Source organism: Ambystoma mexicanum, chromosome 8 (genome assembly GCF_040938575.1).
Source record: "Ambystoma mexicanum isolate Mex_15411 chromosome 8, UKY_AmexF1_1, whole genome shotgun sequence".
NCBI classification, from domain to species: Eukaryota; Metazoa; Chordata; class Amphibia; order Caudata; family Ambystomatidae; genus Ambystoma; species Ambystoma mexicanum.
Window position 1 is genome coordinate 374196952 of NC_090929.1, and position 24543 is coordinate 374221494.

Sequence of the window (24543 nt, forward strand, 5' to 3'; positions counted from 1 at the left end):
AAAGATGCTCCTAAATTTGGTCAAGACAGTGATGCCACTGTTTTACAGTTTATTGAAAAATATGACACTTGTGAAATTCCATCAGAAGCCACAAATAGTGATCTTCATGAACAAATTTTACAATTTCAAAGACACAAATGTGGAAAATATTGTCGTCGCAAATACAAAAACAAAGGGAAATACTAAACCAAATGCTGATTTGGTTTCCCTAGACCAGTTACAAATACAGGTCAAGTGAACAACCTCATGTCTTCAGTTAGACATACTCTTAAAGGTAAGTCACCTAAAAATACATATTACATAAAAAGAAAAGAAGAAGAAAAATATATCAATGATTATAATGCAATCATTGCCCACTTATGGAATGCAAACATAGATGTGCAGTACATTACAGACAATTCTACTGCAGTTGCACGATATGTCACAGTATACTTAACTAAAGCAGAAAGGACAGAGCTCCAAGACCTCTGAAATGACCTGTCATCAGATAAAACAGTGTCTCGGAAATTATACAGCTTGGGCATAAAAATGCTCACCCATATAGATGTGGATCATATGAAGCAGCTGATCGTTTAACTGGTACTGCATTGTATGGTAAATCTGAAAATATAGTATGGCTAAGTCTTGGTCCAGCTAAATCTAGAAAAAGAGTTCTAAAATCATATGAAGATATAGAAACAATAGCCAAACATGATCCCAACAGCCAAGACATTTTAAAAAACAATTTATTGGACACATACTAGCCAAACAGAAGTAATACTTTGGAAAACATGTGTCTATACCACATAGCCCAAAACTACACAACCAAAAATAATATGAAACCTGATGAAAAAAAGGTAAATATAGAGTGACAAACTGTGAAGGTAGCTTAGTTAAACTCACTAAACCAAATTTAATTAATCATATCAATTTGTCATTAAAGAATCCTCAACATAAAGTAGTATATTACATGTCCCTGCTACAACTCTTCAAACCATGGAGAAAAGAAGAACAAATACTAGATAACTATGACTCATATGAGGATGCTTTCAAAGCAAATGAAAGCACTATAACTGATGTAAACTTTACACAGTACAAAACAATGTTGCACAATGAACAGCAACACGAAGAAGAACTCCAAGCCCAACTAGATAAGGACACTCCTGACAGTAGTCAACCTTCTGTAACAGGAAGCCAAGAACCACTGGGAGAACCACTAATAATAAATGATCAGAATTAGCTACGATAGAAGTAGAAAACACCATGTGTCAGTATGAAGATAAAGAAAACGTAACTATACTACAATCAAAACTAAACAATGAGCAACGTAGCATTTTTCAAGAAGTAACAAAACAAATTGCACATGGTGTAAAACATGAAAATAAAGAATGTTCCTGCCATAATTATAAACCTATACTACTGTACGTCAGTGGTGAAGCTGGTTCTGGCAAAACATTCCTAATCAAAATCATTAGTAAGTTCCTTCAACAAATGACAAACAACAAACTGTCAGCTGTTGTCACTGCCCCCACAAGTTTAGCTGCCTACAACATAGGTGGTGTTACATTACACCGATTACTACTATTACCAGTAGAAGATCCAGAACAAATTAGACTATTACAAACTTTCTGCAGAAGCTGCAATGGAACTATGCAGAGTATTGAAACAAATGAAAATGCTACTAATAGATGAGGTGAGCATGGTCTCCAACCTGATGTTAGCTTTGATTCACCTCAGATTACAAGAAGTACTCAAAACAGACTATGAAGAGCTCTTTGCAGGAAAACACATTATTGTTTTTGGAGATCTGCTTCAATTAATACCAGTAAAAGGTGAGCCTATTTTTAAAACATTAGGACACAAACTCTGCCATAAAACTGTTGGCAGCATTGGAAATGTCAACCTTTGGCAACATTTCCAATACAGAGAATTAACAGAAAACATGCGGCAATCTGCAGATCTCACTTATGCCAACATTTTAAAAAGTATCAGAGTTGGTATACTTTCTAAAGATGCAGAAGCAATATTGAAAACCCGGCACATTAATGCACTTTATGGCGATAATGCATGTGCTAGAGATGTTATGGAACAATTAGCCCACAAAAATGTCAATTGTATGGCCTTAATGCCAACTCTTGCAAGCTGTTTCAAATTCAATGAAATCATGCTAAGTAAAGAAATGCAACCAATCATGGAAATTAGCGCCACAGACAAACTAGATGTACATGGTATGACACTACCCATGTGTGACCAAGCCACAACAAGACTAAATAGTTTAGAAAAATCAATCTCAAACACAGCAGGCTTAGAAAAGATATTAAAATTATCCTTAAATTGCAGAGTAATGCTTAAACGTAACCTTGACGTGGACCAAGGACTAGTTAATGGAGCACTGGGTACAGTTGTTGGCTTTCAAACATACCCACGTGACAACAAAATTCAGTTTGTCAATATACTCTTTGACAAACTTTCAGAAGTAAAAAGGATAGGAGGCTCAACAGCTAGATTCCTTCTCTTCAAAGATATGTATGTACGCAGAGAACAATTTTCTCTAACTCTTGCATACGCAGTCACGATTCATAAATCACAAGGTCTTACCCTAGACAAAGCAATGATAGATATTGGTAACACAGTCTTTAAAGAAGGCATGAGCTACGTAGCACTATCACGCTTACGTACACTTGACGGTCTATTTCTAATCAACTTTGATGCAAGTAAAATAAACGCTGATATTCCTTGCATTTTAGAATACAATAGACTTTGCTCACTATACACCCCCCACCTAAACACATATTCTGTTCCACAATAAGTAAAACGTTATAAAAAGAAAAGTAAATCAAACAGAAATGCAACAGGATGTCACTGCAAATCCTCCAAAGAGAGTAAAAGAAACTAATACTTCATCAAGTACCACAAGCAAAAAAGAATCAATTAGGGAAAGTAAACCAGGTACTTCTTTAAAGAAGGAAGACAAACTTTCAATTACCACCAATTGTTGACAACATTAACTTACACAGTACAGACCCATTATGTTTGCAAATGTTAGTACTTCACAGAAATGCAGCAAACAATCCTGAGAACACGTATAGTGTTTATGGAATAAGACAACAATTTGACTACTGTGCTGGAATGGTGAAATTCACTATAAACTCACAGGAAGATCCACAAGAATTTCTAATGTACTTACTACAAGTACTGGAAAACAAAAACATACCTATACATGAAATCTTTCAGATTTCATACATGTGGAAACATACATGCACTCTCTGCAACAATGTGACACAAGAAGAAATCCCCAATGAACGCTTCATATATATATCAATACCAAATTGTGAATACATTCCATTTCAGCGACTTGTAAAAAATGCAAACCATGGTAGATTATGCTCTACCTGCAATTCAGATAATCGCTCCACGTTAGTAATACAAACACATAGTGAATACATAATACTAATGCTTCTAAGTTAAAATGCAGATGGTACCAAAAACAACTGCAAGCTGACTGGATTCACACATGGTCAAATATCACTTGGTAAGAAAACCTTCACAACAATAGGTATAATCTACCATGCAGGAGCCACAACCAATTCAGGGCACTACACTGCATATATAAAAAAGAAATGTGGATGGTTTGAATGTAATGATAGTACCATTACTCTAAAGCAGAGATTACAAGCAAATCTTACAAACGCTTATTTGATGTTCTTAAAACCAAAATTTGATAACTAAACTGTATTTAAACCCTAAGTAAACTTGTGTTAAAAAATATAAACTGTTAGAATACTCCAAAAGCTATCTAACTGCTCAAAGATTCTACAACAACTAATCAGATAAATGAATACCACTAAATTAGACCAAAAAATACACAGTTAGAATACGCCAATTGGTATCTAACTGTCCCAAAATTTAACAATATCCAAATAGATAAATCAGTACCACTAAAATATATAAAAAAATAGACAGTTAGAATACGCCAATTGGTATCTAACTGCTCCAAAATTTAATAATATCCAAACAAATAAATATGTTACTGCTTCAAAAAAATGCAACAGGCCAAAATATAAAGCATTAGCCAGAAACAACAAGTGAACACTGAAAACAAACAAACAAATAAATTGGAGCATAACAGAAAAAGTTTTTTTTTTAATCCAACATGGATTTTTTTTTCTCCCACAGACCCAATGATTTTAGCAACAAATACAGAAACTGAGCAAATTGCACAGTGCTCTGATTTGTAATCTACTAAATTTGAGGGTCCAAAAAAAAATGTATGTTGCTTATACAATGTAATAAATCATTACAAAATACTAATACTAACATGCTATTTTCTTTTATCACAAAAATTAACAAGAAATACATGTACTCCGGTTACTAGACCAAACAGTAAGTATACAATAATAAGGAGAACCATAGCAGCATATCACATCCATAGTATCTAATACCTTTGTTCCTTATACATTTGTTTTTCACCCAAAGTTATAAGCAAATATGAATATGATATGCTGCAGTGGTTGTTGCCAGGGCATAGAGTCTTGGGTGCATGGCCAAATGGCCAAATGGCCATGCACCCAAGATTCTATGCCCTGGCAACAACCACTGCAGCATATCACATCAATAGAGTCAAACATTTCAACTATGGTCTATGGAAACTTTGAATGTCCGCGGACATTATGAGTGTTCTTAGAACACTTTCAACTTGCCAGCGAACAATACGGACAGCCTTTTCAGGACACCCCCTACGAACATTTCAGAACAACGCGTTAGTTCTTAGAACACTTTCAACTTGACAATGAACAATACGGACAGTGTCCTCAGAACACCCCCATTTCGTTTATTTACGAACATTTCAGGACACCGTGAGTGTTCTTAAAACACAATCAATTTGCCATCGAACAATACGAACAGCATCTTCAGGACACCCACTACGAACATTTCAGAACAACGTGAGAGTTCTTAGAACACATTCAACTTGACAGAGAACAATGCGGACAGCGTCCTCAGGACACCCCCATTTTGTTTATTTGCGAACATTTCAGGACACCACGAGTGTTCTTAGAACACATTCAACTTGCCAGCGAACAATACAGACTACGCCTTCAGGACACCCCCTACGAACATTCCAGGAGACCGGGAGTGTTCTTAGAAACGTCTTCAGAACACCCCCATTTTGTTTATTTGCGAACATTTCAGGACACCGCGAGTGTTCTTAGAACACATTCAACTTGACAGAGAACAATACGTACTGCGTCCTTAGGACACCCCCATTTTGCTTATTTGCGAACATTTCAGGACACCACGAGTGTTCTTAGAAGCATCTTCAGAACACCACCATCTTGTTTATTTGCGAACATTTCAGGACACCGCGAGTGTTCTTAGAACACATTCAACTTGACAGAGAACAATACGGACAGCGTCCTCAGGACACCCCCATTTTGTTTATTTGCGAACATTTCAAGACACCGCAAGAGTTCTTAGAACACATTCAACTTGCCAGCCACAACCCCCCATTCATATTTGCAAACATTTCAGGACACAGCGAGTGTTCGACAACGTATTCAGAACACCCCCATTTTGTGTATTTGCGAACATTTCAGGACACCGCGAGTGTTCTTAGAACACTTTCAACTTGCCAGCGGACAATACGGACAGTGTCCTCAGAACACCCCCATTTTGTTTATTTGCGAACATTTCAGGACACCGTGAGTGTTCTAAGAACACATTCAACTTACCATCGAACAATACGAACAGCATCTTCAGGACACCCCTACGAACATTTCAGAACAACGCGAGAGTTCTTAGAACACATTCAACTTGACAGAGAACAATACGGACAGCGTCCTCAGGACACCCCATTTTGTTTATTTGCAAACATTTCAGGACACCGCAAGTGTTCTTAGAACACATTCAACTTGCCAGCGAACAATACGGACTACGCCTTCAGGACACCCCCTACGAACATTCCAGGACACCGCAAGCGTTCTTAGAAACATCTTCAGAACACCCCCATTTTGTTTATTTGCGAACTTTTCAGGACACCGTGAGTGTTCTTAGAACACATTAAACTTGACAGAGAACAATACGGACAGCGTCCTCAGGACACCCCCATTTTGTTTATTTGCAAACATTTCAGGACACCGCACGTGTTCTTAGAACACATTCAACTGGCCAGCGAACAATACGGACTACGCCTTCAGGACACCCCCTACGAACATTCCAGGACACCGTGAGTGTTCTTAGAAACGTCTTCAGAACACCCCCATTTTGTTTATTTGCGAACATTTCAGGACACCGCGAGTGTTCTTAGAACACATTCAACTTGACAGAGAACAATACAGACAGCGTCCTCAGGACACCCCCATTATGTTTATTTGCGAACATTTCAGGACACCGCGAGTGTTCTTAGAAGCGTCTTCAGAACACCACCATCTTGTTTATTTGCAAACATTTCAGGACAGCGTGAGTGTTCTTAGAACACATTCAACTTGACAGAGAACAATACGGACAGCGTCCTCAGGACACCCCCATTTTGTTTATTTGCGAACATTTCAGGACACCGCGAGAGTTCTTAGAACACATTCAACTTGCCAGCCACAACTCCCCATTCATATTTGCGAACATTTCAGGACACATCGAGTGTTCGACAACGTCTTCAGAACACCCCCATTTCGTTTATTTGCGAACATTTCAGGACACCGTGAGTGTTCTAAGAACACATTCAACTTGCCATAGAACAATACGAACAGCATCTTCAGGACACCCCCTACGAACATTTCAGAACAACGTGAGAGTTCTTAGAACACTTTCAACTTGCCAGCGAACAATACAGACTACGCCTTCAGGACACCCCCTACGAACATTCCAGGACACCGCAAGTGTTCTTAGAAACGTCTTCAGAACACCCCATTTTGTTTATTTGCGAACATTTCAGGACACCGCAAGTGTTTTTAGAACACATTCAACTTGATAGAGAACAATACGTACAGCGTCCTCAGGACACCCCCATTTTGTTTATTTGCGAACATTTCAGGACACCGTGAGTGTTCTAAGAACACATTCAACTTCCCATCGAACAATACGAACAGCATCTTCAGGTCACCCCCTACGAACATTTCAGAACAACGCGAGAGTTCTTAGAAAACATTCAACTTGACAGAGAACAATACGGACAGCGTCCTCAGGACACCCCCATTTTGTTTATTTGCAAACATTTCAGGACACCGCGAGTGTTCTTAGAAGCATCTTCAGAACACCACCATCTTGTTTATTTGCAAACATTTCAGGACACCGCAAGTGTTTTTAGAACACATTCAACTTGATAGAGAACAATACGTACAGCGTCCTCAGGACACCCCCATTTTGTTTATTTGCGAACATTTCAGGACACCGTGAGTGTTCTAAGAACACATTCAACTTCCCATCGAACAATACGAACAGCATCTTCAGGTCACCCCCTACGAACATTTCAGAACAACGCGAGAGTTCTTAGAAACATTCAACTTGACAGAGAACAATACGGACAGCGTCCTCAGGACACCCCCATTTTGTTTATTTGCAAACATTTCAGGACACCGCGAGTGTTCTTAGAAGCATCTTCAGAACACCACCATCTTGTTTATTTGCAAACATTTCAGGACACCGCAAGTGTTCTTAGAACACATTCAACTTGACAGAGAACAATACGCACAGCGTCCTCAGGACACCCCCATTTTGTTTATTTGCCAACATTTCAGGACACCACGAGAGTACTTGGAACACATTCAACTTGCCAGCCACAACCCCCCATTCATATTTGCGAACATTTCAGGACACAGCGAGTGTTCGACAACGTCTTCAGAACACCCCCATTTCGTTAATTTGCGAACATTTCAGGACACCGTGAGTGTTCTAAGAACACATTCAACTTGCCATCGAACAATACGAACAGCATCTTCAGGAAACCCCCTACGAACATTTCAGAACAACGCAAGAGTTCTTAGAACACATTCAACTTGCCAGCGAACAATACAGACTACGCCTTCAGGACACCCCCTACGAACATTCCAGGACACCGCGAGTGTTCTTAGAAACGTCTTCAGAACACCCCCATTTTGTTTATTTGCGAACATTTCAGGACACCGCGAGTGTTTTTAGAACACATTCAACTTGATAGAGAACAATACGAACAGCATCTTCAGGACACCCCCTACGAACATTTCAGAACAATGCGAGAGTTCTTAGAACACATTCAACTTGACAGAGAACAATACGGACAGCGTCCTCAGGACACCCCCATTTTGTTTATTTGCAAACATTTCAGGACACCGCGAGTGTTCTTAGAACACATTCAACTTGCCAGCGAACAATACGGACTACGCCTTCAGGACACCCCCTACGAACATTCCAGGACACCGCGAGTGTTCTTAGAAACGTCTTCAGAACACCCCCATTTTGTTTATTTGCGAGCATTTCAGGACACCGCGAGTGTTCTTAGAACAAATTCAACTTGACAGAGAACAATACGGACAGCGTCCTCAGGACACCCCCATTTTGTTTATTTGCAAACATTTCAGGACACCGCGAGTGTTCTTAGCAGCATCTTCAGAACACCACCATCTTGTTTATTTGCAAACATTTCAGGACACCGCAAGTGTTCTTAGAACACATTCAACTTGACAGAGAACAATACGGACAGCGTCCTCAGGACACCCCCATTTTGTTTATTTGCGAACATTTCAGGACACCGCGAGAGTTCTTAGAACACATTCAACTTGCCAGCCACAACTCCCCATTCATATTTGCGAACATTTCAGGACACATCGAGTGTTCGACAACGTCTTCAGAACACCCCCATTTCGTTTATTTGCAAACATTTCAGGACACCGTGAGTGTTCTAAGAACACATTCAACTTGCCATAGAACAATACGAACAGCATCTTCAGGACACCCCCTACGAACATTTCAGAACAAAGCGAGAGTTCTTAGAACACTTTCAACTTGCCAGCGAACAATACAGACTACGCCTTCAGGACACCCCCTACGAACATTCCAGGACACCGCAAGTGTTCTTAGAAACGTCTTCAGAACACCCCATTTTGTTTATTTGCGAACATTTCAGGACACTGCAAGTGTTTTTAGAACACATTCAACTTGATAGAGAACAAAACGTACAGCGTCCTCAGGACACCCCCATTTTGTTTATTTGCGAACATTTCAGGACACCGTGAGTGTTCTAAGAACACATTCAACTTCCCATCGAACAATACGAACAGCATCTTCAGGTCACCCCCTACGAACATTTCAGAACAACGCGAGAGTTCTTAGAAAACATTCAACTTGACAGAGAACAATACGGACAGCGTCCTCAGGACACCCCCATTTTGTTTATTTGCAAACATTTCAGGACACCGCGAGTGTTCTTAGAAGCATCTTCAGAACACCACCATCTTGTTTATTTGCAAATATTTCAGGACACTGCAAGTGTTCTTAGAACACATTCAACTTGACAGAGAACAATACGCACAGCGTCCTCAGGACACCCCCATTTTGTTTATTTGCAAACATTTCAGGACACCACGAGAGTACTTGGAACACATTCAACTTGCCAGCCACAACCCCCCATTCATATTTGCGAACATTTCAGGACACAGCGAGTGTTCGACAACGTCTTCAGAACACCCCCATTTCGTTAATTTGCGAACATTTCAGGACACCGTGAGTGTTCTAAGAACACATTCAACCTGCCATCGAACAATACGAACAGCATCTTCAGGACACCCCCTACGAACATTTCAGAACAACGCAAGAGTTCTTAGAACACATTCAACTTGACAGAGAACAATACGGACAGCGTCCTCAGGACACCCCCATTTTGTTTATTTGCGAACATTTCAGGACACCGCGAGAGTTCTTAGAACACATTCAACTTGCCAGCCACAACCCCCCATTCATATTTGCGAACATTTCAGGACACAGCGAGTGTTCGACAACGTCTTCAGAACACCCCCATTTCGTTTATTTGCGAACATTTCAGGACACCGTGAGTGTTCTAAGAACACATTCAACTTGCCATCGAACAATACGAACAGCATCTTCAGGAAACCCCCTACGAACATTTCAGAACAACGCGAGAGTTCTTAGAACACATTCAACTTGTCAGCGAACAATACAGACTACGCCTTCAGGACACCCCCTACGAACATTCCAGGACACCGCGAGTGTTCTTAGAAACGTCTTCAGAACACCCCCATTTTGTTTATTTGCGAACATTTCAGGACACCGCGAGTGTTTTTAGAACACATTCAACTTGATAGAGAACAATACGTACAGCGTCCTCAGGACACCCCCATTTTGTTTATTTACGAACATTTCAGGACACCGTGAGTGTTCTAAGAACACATTCAATTTCCCATCGAACAATACGAACAGCATCTTCAGGACACCCCCTACGAACATTTCAGAACAATGCGAGAGTTCTTAGAACACATTCAACTTGACAGAGAACAATACGGACAGCGTCCTCAGGACACCCCCATTTTGTTTATTTGCAAACATTTCAGGACACCGCAAGTGTTCTTAGAACACATTCAACTTGCCAGCGAACAATACGGACTACGCCTTCAGGACACCTCCTACGAACATTCCAGGACACCACGAGTGTTCTTAGAAACGTCTTCAGAACACCCCCATTTTGTTTATTTGCGAGCATTTCAGGACACCGCGAGTGTTCTTAGAACGAATTCAACTTGACAGAGAACAATACGGACAGCGTCCTCAGGACACCCCCATTTTGTTTATTTGCAAACATTTCAGGACACCGCGAGTGTTCTTAGAAGCATCTTCAGAACACCACCATCTTGTTTATTTGCAAACATTTCAGGACACCGCAAGTGTTCTTAGAACACATTCAACTTGACAGAGAACAATACGGACAGCGTCCTCAGGACACCCCCATTTTGTTTATTTGGAAACATTTCAGGACACCACGAGAGTTCTTGGAACACATTCAACTTGCCAGCCACAACCCCCCATTCATATTTGCGAACATTTCAGGACACAGCGAGTGTTCGACAACGTCTTCAGAACACCCCCATTTCGTTTATTTGCGAACATTTCAGGACACCGTGAGTGTTCTAAGAACACATTCAACCTGCCATCGAACAATACGAACAGCATCTTCAGGACACCCCCTACGAACATTTCAGAACAACGCAAGAGTTCTTAGAACACATTCAACTTGACAGAGAACAATACGGACAGCGTCCTCAGGACACCCCCATTTTGTTTATTTGCGAAAATTTCAGGACACCGCGAGAGTTCTTAGAACACATTCAACTTGCCAGCCACAACCCCCCATTCATATTTGCGAACATTTCAGGACACAGCGAGTGTTCGACAACGTCTTCAGAACACCCCCATTTCGTTTATTTGCGAACATTTCAGGACACCGTGAGTGTTCTAAGAAAACATTCAACTTGCCATCAAACAATACGAACAGCATCTTCAGGACACCCCCTACGAACATTTCAGAACAACGCGAGAGTTCTTAGAACACATTATACTTGCCAGCGAACAATACAGACTACGCCTTCAGGACACCCCCTACGAACATTCCAGGACACCGCGAGTGTTCTTAGAAACGTCTTCAGAACACCCCCATTTTGTTTATTTGCGAACATTTCAGGACACCGCGAGTGTTTTTAGAACACATTCAACTTGATAGAGAACAATACGTACAGCGTCCTCAGGACACCCCCATTTTGTTTATTTGCGAACATTTCAGGACACCGTGAGTGTTCTAAGAACACATTCAACTTCCCATCGAACAATACAAACAGCATCTTCAGGACACCCCCTATGAACATTTCAGAACAACGGGAGAGTTCTTAGAACACATTCAACTTGACAGAGAACAATACGGACAGCGTCCTCAGGACACCCCCATTTTGTTTATTTGCAAACATTTCAGGACACCGCGAGTGTTCTTAGAATACGTTCAACTTGCCAGCGAACAATACGGACTACGCCTTCAGGGCACCCCCTACGAACATTCCAGGACACCGGGAGTGTTTTTAGAAACGTCTTTTCGAACACCCCCATTTTGTTTATTTGCGAACATTTCAGGACACCGCGAGTGTTCTTAGAACACATTCAACTTGACAGAGAACAATACGGACAGCGTCCTCAGGACACCCCCATTTTGTTTATTTGCAAACATTTCAGGACACCGCGAGTGTTCTTAGAAGCATCTTCAGAACACCACCATCTTGTTTACTTGCAAACATTTCAGGACACCGCAAGTGTTCTTAGAACACATTCAACTTGACAGAGAACAATACGGACAGCGTCCTTAGGACACCCCCATTTTGTTCATTTGCAAACATTTCAGGACACCACGAGAGTTCTTGGAACACATTCAACTTGCGAGCCACAACCCCCCATTCATATTTGCGAACATTTCAGGACACAGCGAGTGTTCGACAACGTCTTCAAAACACCCCCATTTCGTTTATTTGCGAACATTTCAGGGCACCGTGAGTGTTGTAAGAACACATTCAACCTGCCATCGAACAATACGAACGGCATCTTCAGGACACCCCCTACGAACATTTCAGAACAACGCAAGAGTTCTTAGAACACATTCAACTTGACAGAGAACAATACGGACAGCGTCCTCAGGACACCCCCATTTTGTTTATTTGCGAACATTTCAGGACACCGCGAGTGTTCTTAGAACACATTCAACTTGCCAGCGAACAATACGGACTACGCCTTCAGGACACCCCCTACGAACATTCCAAAACACCACGAGTGTTCTTAGAAACGTCTTCAGAACACCCCCATTTTGTTTATTTGCGAACATTTCAGGACACCGCGAGTGTTCTTAGAACACATTCAACTTGACAGAGAACAATACGTACAGCGTCCTCAGGACACCCCCATTTTGTTTATTTGCGAACATTTCAGGACCCCGCAAGTGTTCTTACAAGCGTCTTCAGAACACCACCATCTTGTTTATTTGCGAACATTTCAGGACACCGCGAGTGTTCTTAGAACACATTCAACTTGACAGAGAACAATACGGACAGCGTCCTCAGGACACCCCCATTTTCTTTATTTGCGAACATTTCAGGACACCGCGAGAATTCTTAGAACACATTCAACTTGCCAGCCACAACCCCCCATTCATATTTGCGAACATTTCAGGACACAGCGAGTGTTCGACAACGTCTTCAGAACACCCCCATTTTGTGTATTTGCGAACATTTCAGGACACCGCGAGTATTCTTAGAACACTTTCAACTTGCCAGCGAACAATACGGACAGCGTTTTCAGGACACCCCCTATGAACATTTCAGAACAACGTGATAGTTCTTAGAACATTTTCAACTTGACAACGAACAATACGGACAGTGTCCTCAGAACACTCCCATTTCGTTTATTTGCGAACATTTCAGGACACCGTGAGTGTTCTAAGAACACATTCAATTTGCCATCTAACAATACGAACAGCATCTTCAGGACACCCCCTACGAACATTTCAGAACAACGCGAGAGTTCTTAGAACACATTCAACTTGGCAGAGAACAATACGTACAGCGTCCTCAGGACACCCCCATTTTGTTTATTTGCGAACATTTCAGGACCCCGCAAGTGTTCTTACAAGCGTCTTCAGAACACCACCATCTTGTTTATTTGTGAACATTTCAGGACACCGCGAGTGTTCTTAGAACACATTCAACTTGACAGAGAACAATACGGACAGCGTCCTCAGGACACCCCCATTTTGTTTATTTGCGAACATTTCAGGACACCGCGAGAATTCTTAGAACACATTCAACTTGCCAGCCACAACCCCCCATTCATATTTGCGAACATTTCAGGACACAGCGAGTGTTCGACAACGTCTTCAGAACACCCCCATTTTGTGTATTTGCAAACATTTCAGGACACCGCGAGTATTCTTAGAACACTTTCAACTTGCCAGCGAACAATACGGACAGCGTTTTCAGGACACCCCCTACGAACATTTCAGAACAACGTGATAGTTCTTAGAACACTTTCAACTTGACAACGAACAATACGGACAGTGTCCTCAGAACACTCCCATTTCGTTTATTTGCGAACATTTCATGACACCGTGAGTTTTCTAAGAACACATTCACTTTGCCATCTAACAATACGAACAGCATCTTCAGGACACCCCCTACGAACATTTCAGAACAACGCGAGAGCTCTTAGAACACATTCAACTTGACAGAGAACAATACGGACAGCATCCTCAGGACACCCCCATTTTGTTTATTTGCGAACATTTCAGGACACCGCGAGTGTTCTTAGAACACATTCAACTTGCCAGCGAACAATACGGACTACGCCTTCAGGACACCCCCTACGAACATTCCACGACACCGCGAGTGTTCTTAGAAACGTCTTCAGAACACCCACATTTTGTTTATTTGCGAACATTTCAGGACACCGCGAGTGTTCTTAGAACACATTCAACTTGACAGAGAACAATATGGACAGCGTCCTCAGGAAACCCCCATTTTGTTTATTTGCGAACATTTCCGGACACCGCGAGTGTTCTTAGAAGCGTCTTCAGAACACCACCATCTTGTTTATTTGTAAACATTTCAGGACACCGCGAGTGTTCTTAGAACACATTCAACTTGACAGAGAACAATATGGACAGCATCCTCAGGACACCCCCATTTTGTTTATTTGCAAACATTTCAGGACACCGCGAGAGTTCTTAGAACACATTCAACTTGCCAGCCACAACCCCCCATTCATATTTGCGAACATTTCAGGACACAGCGAGTGTTCGACAATGTCTTCAGAACACCCCCATTTTGTGTATTTGCGAACATTTCAGGACACCGCGTGTGTTCTTAGAACACATTCAACTTGACAGAGAACAATACGGACAGCGTCCTCAGGACACCACCTACGAACATACCCCAGACATCGCAAGTGTTCTTAGAAACGTCTTTAGAACACTCCCATTGTGTTTATTTGCTAACATTTCAGGACACTGCGAGTGTTCTTAGAACACATTCAACTTGACAGAGAACAATACGGACAGCATCCTCAGGCCACCCCCTACGAACATTCCCCGGACACCGCAAGTGTTCTTAGAATCGTCTTCAGAACACCCCCATTGTGTTTATTTGCGAACATTTCAGGACACCGCGAGTGTTCTTAGAACACATTCTACGTGACAGAGAACAATACGGACACCGTCCTCAGAACACCCCCATTTTGTTTATTTGCAAACATTTTAGGACACCGCAAGAGTTCTTAGAAACATCTTCAGAACACCACCATCTTGTTTATTTGCGAACATTTCAGGACACCGCGAGTGTTCTTAGAACACATTCAACTTGACAGAGAACAATACGGACAGCGTCCTCAGGACACCCCCATTTTGTTTATTTGCAAACATTTCAGGACACCGCAAGTGTTCTTAGAACACATTCAACTTGACAACGAACAATATGGACAGCGTCCTCAGGACACCCCCATTTTGTTTATTTGTGAACATTTCAGGACACCGCAAGTGTTCTTAGAACAGTTTCAGCTTGCTTGCGATCAAAACGGACACATATTGAGTCCTCAGAACACCCCCCATTCAGTTTATTTAGAACATTTCAGAACACCTGTGATGTCTGCAGACAAATCGAACACAAAAAGAACGTCTAACACATAAACAAACACAACTTTCATCCTATCTCATACACTCCCACCCTCCCCAAACACTCCTACACACCAACACACTCTACTAAATACAAATTTTGAACAAAGTTTCACTGCGCTATCCCCGGACGTCCGCGAATCCAAGATGGCGGGCGCTCCCGAAAATCTGACGTGCTTTACGCTCCACCCCATTTTGTGTATTTGCAAACATTTCAGGACACCGTGAGTGTTCTTAGAACACATTCAACTTGACAGAGAACAATACGGACAGCGTCCTCAGGACACCGCCTACGAACATTCCCCGGACACAGCGAGTGTTCTTAGAAACGTCTTCAGAACACCCCCATTTTGTTTATTTGCAAACATTTCAGGACACCGCGAGTGTTCTTAGAACACATTCAACTTGCCAGCCACAACCCCCCATTCATATTTGCGTACATTTCAGGACACAGCGAGTGTTCGACAACGTCTTCAGAACACCCCCATTTTGTGTATTTGCGAACATTTCAGGACACCGCGAGTGTTCTTAGAACACATTCAACTTGACAGAGAACAATACGGACAGCGTCCTCAGGACACCCCCTACGAACATTCCCCGGACATCACGAGTGTTCTTAGAAACGTCTTCAGAACACCCCCATTGTGTTTATTTGCGAACATTTCCGGACACCGAGAGTGTTCTTAGAACACATTCAACTTGCCAGCCACAACCCCCCATTCATATTTGCAAACATTTCAGGACACAGCGAGTGTTCAACAACGTCTTCAGAACACCCCCATTTTGTGTATTTGCGAACATTTCAGGACACAGGGAGTGTTCTTAGAACACATTCAACTTGACAGAGAACAATACGGACAGCGTCCTCAGGACACCCCCTACGAACATTCAACAGACACTGCGAGTGTTCTTAGAAGCGTCTTCAGAACACCCCCATTTTGTTTATTTGCGAACATTTCAGGACACCGCGAGTGTTCTTAGAACACATTCTACGTGACAGAGAACAATACGGACAGCGTCCTCAGAACACCCCATTTTGTTTATTTGCGAACATTTCAGGACACCGCGAGAGTTCTTAGAAGCGTCTTCAGAACACCACCATCTTGTTTATTTGCAAACATTTCAGGACACCGCAAGTGTTTTTAGAACACATTCAACTTGATAGAGAACAATACGTACAGCGTCCTCAGGACACCCCCATTTTGTTTATTTGCGAACATTTCAGGACACCGTGAGTGTTCTAAGAACACATTCAACTTCCCATCGAACAATACGAACAGCATCTTCAGGTCACCCCCTACGAACATTTCAGAACAACGCGAGAGTTCTTAGAAAACCTTCAACTTGACAGAGAACAATACGGACAGCGTCCTCAGGACACCCCCATTTTGTTTATTTGCGAACATTTCAGGACACCGCGAGTGTTCTTAGAACAGTTTCAGCTTGCTATCGAACAAAACGGACACAGATTGAGTCCTCAGAACACCCCCCATTCAGTTTATTTAGAACATTTCAGAACACCCGTGATGTCCGCAGACAAATCGAACACAAAAAGAATGTCTAACACATAAACAAACACAACTTTCATCCTATCTCATACACTCCCACCCTCCCCAAACACTCCTACACACCAACACACTCTACTAAATACAAATTTTGAACAAAGTTTCACTGCGCTATCCGCGGACGTCTGCGAATCCAAGATGGCGGGCGCTACCGAAAATCTGACGTGCTTTACGCTCCACCCCATTTTGTGTATTTGCAAACATTTCAGGACACCGCGAGTGTTCTTAGAACACATTCAACTTGTCAGAGAACAATACGGACAGCGTCCTCAGGACACCGCCTACGAACATTCCCCAGACACCGCGAATGTTCTTAGAAACATCTTCAGAACACCCCCATTTTGTTTATTTGCAAACATTTCAGGACACAGCGAGTGTTCGACAACGTCTTCAGAACACCCCCATTTTGTGTATTTGCAAACATTTCAGGACACAGCGAGTGTTCTTAGAACACATTCAACTTGACAGAGAACAATACGTACAACGTCCTCAGGACACCCCCTACGAACATTCTCCGGACACCGCAAGTGTTCTTAGAAGCGTCCTCAGGACACCCCCATTTTGTTTATTTGCGAACATTTCAGGACCCCGCAAGTGTTCTTACAAGCGTCTTCAGAACACCACCATCTTGTTTATTTGCGAACATTTCAGGACACCGCGAGTGTTCTTAGAACACATTCAACGTGACAGAGAACAATACGGACAGCGTCCTCAGAACACCCCCATTTTGTTTATTTGCGAACATTTCAGGACACCGCGAGTATTCTTAGAATCGTCTTCAGAACACCACCATCTTGTTTATTTGGGAACATTTCAGGACACCGCAAGTGTTCTTAGAACAAATTCAACTTGACAGAGAACAATACGGACAGCGTCCTCAGGACACCCCCATTTTGTTTATTTGCAAACATTTCAGGACACCGCAAGTGTTCTTAGAACACATTCAACTTGACAACGAACAATATGGACAGCGTCCTCAGGACACCCCCATTTTGTTTATTTGCGAACATTTCAGGACACCGCAAGTGTTCTTAGAACAGTTTCAGCTTGCTTGCGATCAAAACGGACACATATTGAGTCCTCAGAACACCCCCCATTCAGTTTATTTAGAACATTTCAGAACACCTGTGATGTCTGCAGACAAATCGAACACAAAAAGAACGTCTAACACATAAACAAACACAACTTTCATCCTATCTCATACACTCCCACCCTCCCCAAACACTCCTACACACCAACACACTCTACTAAATACAAATTTTGAACAAAGTTTCACTGCGCTATCCCCGGACGTCCGCGAATCCAAGATGGCGGGCGCTCCCGAAAATCTGACGTGCTTTACGCTCCACCCCATTTTGTGTATTTGCAAACATTTCAGGACACCGTGAGTGTTCTTAGAACACATTCAACTTGACAGAGAACAATACGGACAGCGTCCTCAGGACACCGCCTACGAACATTCCCCGGACACAGCGAGTGTTCTTAGAAACGTCTTCAGAACACCCCCATTTTGTTTATTTGCAAACATTTCAGGACACCGCAAGTGTTCTTAGAACACATTCAACTTGCCAGCCACAACCCCCCATTCATATTTGCGTACATTTCAGGACACAGCGAGTGTTCGACAACGTCTTCAGAACACCCCCATTTTGTGTATTTGCGAACATTTCAGGACACCGCGAGTGTTCTTAGAACACATTCAACTTGACAGAGAACAATACGGACAGCGTCCTCAGGACACCCCCTACGAACATTCCCCGGACATCACGAGTGTTCTTAGAAACGTCTTCAGAACACCCCCATTGTGTTTATTTGCGAACATTTCCGGACACCGAGAGTGTTCTTAGAACACATTCAACTTGCCAGCCACAACCCCCCATTCATATTTGCAAACATTTCAGGACACACCAAGTGTTCAACAACGTCTTCAGAACACCCCCATTTTGTGTATTTGCGAACATTTCAGGACACAGGGAGTGTTCTTAGAACACATTCAACTTGACAGAGAACAATACGGACAGCGTCCTCAGGACACCCCCTACGAACATTCCCCAGACACTGCGAGTGTTCTTAGAAGCGTCTTCAGAACACCCCCATTTTGTTTATTTGCGAACATTTCAGGACACCGCGAGTGTTCTTAGAACACATTCTACGTGACAGAGAACAATACGGACAGCGTCCTCAGAACACCCCATTTTGTTTATTTGCGAACATTTCAGGACACCGCGAGAGTTCTTAGAAGCGTCTTCAGAACACCACCATCTTGTTTATTTGCGAACATTTCAGGACACCGCGAGTGTTCTTAGAACACATTCAACTTGACAGAGAACAATACGGACAGCGTCCTCAGGACACCCCCATTTTGTTTATTTGCGAACATTTCAGGACACCGCGAGTGTTCTTAGAACAGTTTCAGCTTGCTATCGAACAAAACGGACACAGATTGAGTCCTCAGAACACCCCCCATTCAGTTTATTTAGAACATTTCAGAACACCCGTGATGTCCGCAGACAAATCGAACACAAAAAGAATGTCTAACACATAAACAAACACAACTTTCATCCTATCTCATACACTCCCACCCTCCCCAAACACTCCTACACACCAACACACTCTACTAAATACAAATTTTGAACAAAGTTTCACTGCGCTATCCGCGGACGTCTGCGAATCCAAGATGGCGGGCGCTACCGAAAATCTGACGTGCTTTACGCTCCACCCCATTTTGTGTATTTGCAAACATTTCAGGACACCGCGAGTGTTCTTAGAACACATTCAACTTGTCAGAGAACAATACGGACAGCGTCCTCAGGACACCGCCTACGAACATTCCCCAGACACCGCAAATGTTCTTAGAAACATCTTCAGAACACCCCCATTTTGTTTATTTGCAAACATTTCAGGACACAGCGAGTGTTCGACAACGTCTTCAGAACACCCCCATTTTGTGTATTTGCAAACATTTCAGGACACAGCGAGTGTTCTTAGAACACATTCAACTTGACAGAGAACAATACGTACAACGTCCTCAGGACACCCCCTACGAACATTCTCCGGACACCGCAAGTGTTCTTAGAAGCGTCCTCAGGACACCCCCATTTTGTTTATTTGCGAACATTTCACGACCCCGCAAGTGTTCTTACAAGCGTCTTCAGAACACCACCATCTTGTTTATTTGCGAACATTTCAGGACACCGCGAGTGTTCTTAGAACACATTCAACGTGACAGAGAACAATACGGACAGCGTCCTCAGAACACCCCCATTTTGTTTATTTGCGAACATTTCAGGACACCGCGAGTATTCTTAGAATCGTCTTCAGAACACCACCATCTTGTTTATTTGGGAACATTTCAGGACACCGCAAGTGTTCTTAGAACAAATTCAACTTGACAGAGAACAATACGGACAGCGTCCTCAGGACACCCCCATTTTGTTTATTTGCAAACATTTCAGGACACCGCAAGTGTTCTTAGAACACATTCAACTTGACAACGAACAATATGGACAGCGTCCTCAGGACACCCCCATTTTGTTTATTTGCGAACATTTCAGGACACCGCAAGTGTTCTTAGAACAGTTTCAGCTTGCTTGCGATCAAAACGGACACATATTGAGTCCTCAGAACACCCCCCATTCAGTTTATTTAGAACATTTCAGAACACCTGTGATGTCTGCAGACAAATCGAACACAAAAAGAACGTCTAACACATAAACAAACACAACTTTCATCCTATCTCATACACTCCCACCCTCCCCAAACACTCCTACACACCAACACACTCTACTAAATACAAATTTTGAACAAAGTTTCACTGCGCTATCCCCGGACGTCCGCGAATCCAAGATGGCGGGCGCTCCCGAAAATCTGACGTGCTTTACGCTCCACCACATTTTGTGTATTTGCAAACATTTCAGGACACCGTGAGTGTTCTTAGAACACATTCAACTTGACAGAGAACAATACGGACAGCGTCCTCAGGACACCGCCTACGAACATTCCCCGGACACAGCGAGTGTTCTTAGAAACGTCTTCAGAACACCCCCATTTTGTTTATTTGCAAACATTTCAGGACACCGCGAGTGTTCTTAGAACACATTCAACTTGCCAGCCACAACCCCCCATTCATATTTGCGTACATTTCAGGACACAGCGAGTGTTCGACAACGTCTTCAGAACACCCCCATTTTGTGTATTTGCGAACATTTCAGGACACCGCGAGTGTTCTTAGAACACATTCAACTTGACAGAGAACAATACGGACAGCGTCCTCAGGACACCCCCTACGAACATTCCCCGGACATCACGAGTGTTCTTAGAAACGTCTTCAGAACACCCCCATTGTGTTTATTTGCGAACATTTCCGGACACCGAGAGTGTTCTTAGAACACATTCAACTTGCCAGCCACAACCCCCCATTCATATTTGCAAACATTTCAGGACACAGCGAGTGTTCAACAACGTCTTCAGAACACCCCCATTTTGTGTATTTGCGAACATTTCAGGACACAGGGAGTGTTCTTAGAACACATTCAACTTGACAGAGAACAATACGGACAGCGTCCTCAGGACACCCCCTACGAACATTCCCCAGACACTGCGAGTGTTCTTAGAAGCGTCTTCAGAACACCCCCATTTTGTTTATTTGCGAACATTTCAGGACACCGCGAGTGTTCTTAGAACACATTCTACGTGACAGAGAACAATACGGACAGCGTCCTCAGAACACCCCATTTTGTTTATTTGCGAACATTTCAGGACACCGCGAGAGTTCTTAGAAGCGTCTTCAGAACACCACCATCTTGTTTATTTGCGAACATTTCAGGACACCGCGAGTGTTCTTAGAACACATTCAACTTGACAGAGAACAATACGGACAGCGTCCTCAGGACACCCCCATTTTGTTTATTTGCGAACATTTCAGGACACCGCGAGTGTTCTTAGAACAGTTTCAGCTTGCTATCGAACAAAACGGACACAGATTGAGTCCTCAGAACACCCCCCATTCAGTTTATTTAGAACATTTCAGAACACCCGTGATGTCCGCAGACAAATCGAACACAAAAAGAATGTCTAACACATAAACAAACACAACTTTCATCCTATCTCATACACTCCCACCCTCCCCAAACACTCCTACACACCAACACACTCTACTAAATACAAATTTTGAACAAAGTTTCACTGCGCTATCCGCGGACGTCTGCGAATCCAAGATGGCGGGCGCTACCGAAAATCTGACGTGCTTTACGCTCCACCCCATTTTGTGTATTTGCAAACATTTCAGGACACCGCGAGTGTTCTTAGAACACATTCAACTTGTCAGAGAACAATACGGACAGCGTCCTCAGGACACCGCCTACGAACATTCCCCAGACACCGCGAATGTTCTTAGAAACATCTTCAGAACACCCCCATTTTGTTTATTTGCAAACATTTCAGGACACAGCGAGTGTTCGACAACGTCTTCAGAACACCCCCATTTTGTGTATTTGCAAACATTTCAGGACACAGCGAGTGTTCTTAGAACACATTCAACTTGACAGAGAACAATACGTACAACGTCCTCAGGACACCCCCTACGAACATTCTCCGGACACCGCAAGTGTTCTTAGAAGCGTCCTCAGGACACCCCCATTTTGTTTATTTGCGAACATTTCAGGACCCCGCAAGTGTTCTTACAAGCGTCTTCAGAACACCACCATCTTGTTTATTTGCGAACATTTCAGGACACCGCAAGTGTTCTTAGAACAAATTCAACTTGACAGAGAACAATACGGACAGCGTCCTCAGGACACTCCCATTTTGTTTATTTGCAAACATTTCAGGGCACCGCGAGTGTTCTTAGAACACATTCAACTTGCCAGCCACAACCCCCCATTCATATTTGCGAACATTTCAGGACACAGCGAGTGTTCGACAACGTCTTCAGAACACCCCCATTTTGTGTATTTGCGAACATTTCAGGACACTGCGAGTGTTCTTAGAACACATTCAACTTGACAACGAACAATACCGACAGGGTCCTCAGGACACCTCCATTTTGTTCATTTGTGAACATTTCAGGACACCGCAGGTGTTCTTAGAACTGTTTCAGCTTGCTTGCGAACAAAACTGACACATATTGAGTCCTCAGAACACCCCCCATTCAGTTTATCTAGAACATTACAGAACACCCGTGATGTCTGCAGACAAATCGAACACAAAAAGAACGTCTAACACATAAAAAAACACAACTTTCATCCTATCTCATACACTCCCACCCTCCCCAAACACTCCTACACACCAACACACTCTACTAAATACAAATTTTGAAGAACGTTTCACCACGCTGTCCGTGGACGTCCACGAATCCAAGATGGCGGGCGCTACCGAAAATCTGACAGACTTCACGCTCCACGCCATCCAGTCACCGAACACGTTGCATGTCCGCGGACATCACGCAAGCCGATTGGCCAATCAGGACACTGTCCGCGGAGCGAACAGGGAAGTGTGTCCACGGACCGAACACAGATATCACTATTTTTTTTTTACCTACTTTTTGGTCATTTTAAAAAAAAGCTACTTGACGGATTTTCACCAAATTTGCAAAAGCACGCTTCCGGGACCAAGCCGCTGCTCCTGGTCCAAATTTGGTGTAAATCCGTCCAGTGGTTTGGGCTGTAGACGCGAGCAAACATTTTTTCCCATTCAGTCTATGGGAAAAAAAAGTTTTGGGACCCCCCATATAACTTTGCCCCCCCTGGACGAATCCTCACCAAACTTTGCAAAAAATTACAGAGTGACCCAAATACCTTTTTTGCAAAGTTTGGTGAGGATTCGTCCAGGGAGAGCGAATTTATAAGCCACCCAAAAAGTGTGCTTCCTATTTAAACACCAACTTAACCATATATATATATATATAGGTATGGGGGCACAGAGTGGGTTTACTGTTTCCTGCTACCACCAGCCACTCTACCACACACATTTTATGCCAGCATGGCAATTTCATGCTGGCACACATTCTTTTGCGTCCTGCAGAATTCGCCTGCTTTTTACATCAGCTAAAAGCATAAAGATTCAATTGGAATCATTTTTAAGTGTTGCTTGCCAATGGGGAAGTAGTGGGTGTCAGTGTGGTGAATCAAGGGTTTTCCTCGCTCATACAAATAACATATGTCCGAATCCCTATGGCAGCAAAAGGAGAGAGACTTCTGGTCAAGCCGCAACATACCGCGAGATGTACTGTCAGCATGGAGAGAAGAAAATCACTCATCAGCTGCAAGGAAAAGGCTTCAGCTTCCCTCGCTACTGAATAGCAGCACTGCTGAAATAGCACAGTTATAG